Source organism: Argentina silus (genome assembly GCF_951799395.1).
Source record: "Argentina silus genome assembly, chromosome: 11".
Classification (NCBI taxonomy): domain Eukaryota; kingdom Metazoa; phylum Chordata; class Actinopteri; order Argentiniformes; family Argentinidae; genus Argentina; species Argentina silus.
This window is the reverse complement of record NC_139665.1, coordinates 5,101,823-5,104,322: the sequence shown is the minus strand read 5'-3', so window position 1 is coordinate 5,104,322 and position 2,500 is coordinate 5,101,823. Positions and strand designations below refer to the sequence as shown.

The 2,500-nt window shown below is 48.5% G+C and overlaps 1 protein-coding gene across 2 annotated transcripts in view; it reads right to left on the bottom strand.

The window, feature by feature from the left end:
• vps50 (VPS50 subunit of EARP/GARPII complex) overlaps positions 1–2,500 on the bottom strand; it is a 99,075-nt gene that overhangs the window by 68,202 nt on the left and 28,373 nt on the right. The gene's annotated exons all lie outside the window — the stretch shown is intronic.

The window sequence follows — 2,500 nt, the reverse complement described above, 5'->3', positions numbered from 1 at the left end:
AGTACTATGTTATATCTTTTTTCCGCTGACCTTTGTGTTGAGTCATGCAGCCATTTGACCAAAATGCTTTGTGCGGACACTGAAGTGTCCATACTGTAGTGGTAGTCCTTTCTCTGTGAATAGGAAACACCTTAAAAGCCTGTGTGTGGGGGCGCTTTGTGGCGTAGCACACTCATGCGCTCACCACGTAATCGCAAGGTTCCTGGTTCGATTCCGACCCTCGACCTATCTTGCATGTCGTCCCTCCTCTCTCTCACCCATCCTTCCTGTCAATCTCTACTGTCTCTATCCCAATAAAGCAGGAATGCCTAAAAACATATTTAATTTTTTGTTTAAAAAGCCTGTGTGTTCAGTTCAGTGTGTGTTTGTTCAGTTCAGTGTGTGTGCTTGCTCAGTGAACCTGCAATATCTCATACGAAAACCCTCATACAGCGTTTCCCCAGTGGGCTCTCTCTTACTGCCAGTGCCACAGTGCACCAAACACACATAAAAGACAGGCTCTGCTGCTCTTTCTCAATTGTTTCACCACCAATGGTCTCACACACTTCCCTGTGAGAAGTAATTAACGTTGGTGTGCCTGTTTCACTCTGGGAACAAACCCACTCTGACAGGAGGCAGGGGAGGGGATGAGCCACTGAGGGCTGCCCCCCCTTCTACGATCAGACGGAATGCATAAATAAGAGAGGAGGGAAAGAAAAGAAAAAAAAGAAAAGAAAAAAAACTCAATTAAATGCCTGTACCTCCCGGGCGTCATGGGGCAGAAACAGGAGGGGGGGAGGGGCCTGGTCACGGCTGCAAAGCTCTGTTTCCTTTTTCAATTAACACTGGTAATATGTTGTTGAGGCGCTGGGATGGTTATGCTAAGCTATGCTTAAGAATGAAAGGGAAGGGAGGTAAGCAGGTTCTTTATTAAAGAAAAGGGATGCAGGGAGAGTAAGCTAGGGGAGAGAGGGAGAGAGAGAGAGAGGGAGAGAGAGAGAGAGAGAGAGAGAGAGCAGTAAAGAGGGCAGAGAAAGTGGGAAGAAAGAGAAGAGGAGGAGAGAGAGAGAGTAAAGGTGAACACAGGCGGGACGATGGACAGTTTGACCTTTTCTTGAGAAAGACAATTCTTTCCGACAGAGACATTTGGTGCTGACGCTTCAACCGGGGTTCTCCGGGAAGCCATGTGCAACGAAAACCCTCGTGGCCCCCCCTTCCTGGGCACGACTCTGACTCACCCTGCAGGCACTCCCACGGCCAGACACCGGGGTCATCACAGTACACTGGCCTCTCTGTGTCTGCCATCGTGAGTGCTCCAGGAGTCGTAACTTCGTGATGCTCAGAGGTCCAACCCCCACCACCCCCCTCCCCTCCCTCACCAGAGCCACCAGGGAGGCAACATGTACTGTAATCAGGTTTTTAATGAGTTTCCTCAATGGGTTCCCCCTCCAAACATGAAACGTTTGAAGCTAAATTAAAGGAGAGGGAAAGGGAGAGAGAGGGAGAGGGAGAGGGAGAGAGAGAGGGGAGAGAGAGAGAGAGAGAGAGAGAGAGAGAGAGAGAGGGGAGAGAGAGAGAGAGAGAGAGGGGGAGAGAGAGAGAGAGGGGGAGAGAGAGAGAGAGAGAAGGAGAGAGAGGGAGAGAGAGAGAGAGGGGAGAGAGAGAGAGAGAGAGGGAGAGAGAGAGAGAGAGAGAGAGAGGATAGAGAGAGAGAGGGAGAGAGAGAGAATAATAAAAACAGTAATGGCTCTAGCTCCTGATGTCTTCAGGAGTCTTTTTGTTTCTAATCATACATAATGTCGTTGACAAAATGACTGCTATTTTCCCAAATGCTTGTATCGTCCACATAAACCCTGGCTCTCAAATAACACACACTGCCCTGCTCTTGGTAGGAGAGTGTGGCTCTGAATTGCAATTTGTAGTGGCTATCCTTTTTCTGTGTGCTGGAGCATCCAGGCTTAGGCTACTGAACCTGACACCAGCGGAGGGGGGGGGGTGTTTCTCCTCCCGTAGATCGAACACGGTAATTAACTGGCTTCTTGCACCTCAACGAACCCCATCCGGTCCGCTCCTCTAAAGCGTGTCATTTGAGGCCTCATCAGTACCATTGTTAAGGAACCACAGATAAACAGCCTCCTCCTGCCGCCAAAGAGAAAGCAATTAGCAGAGGTAAATATCTGGATCAGGTTTTTCTGTTTGCCGACGTCTCTCAAAATAATCTTCTGAGCTCCAGAGCACTGTGGGAGAAGTGGAATTGTTTACTCTTTGGCTCACACGGCAAGATGACGGCTCAATACCGTGAACTGTCGATAAGAACTGGATAATTGACTATCTAGTTAATTGACTACCTATTTACCTGATGTTCACAGCAATTGCATTTGAAAGGTCACAAAAATCTCCATTAAGATTCAAAAGACAAGATCACAGAACGCATCTCCACGTCTGCTTCGACTGGCACTCTCTCTGTTGCAGAGCGAGAACAGATGCTTCATACACAGCTGTCCTCCACTGATGTTAAACA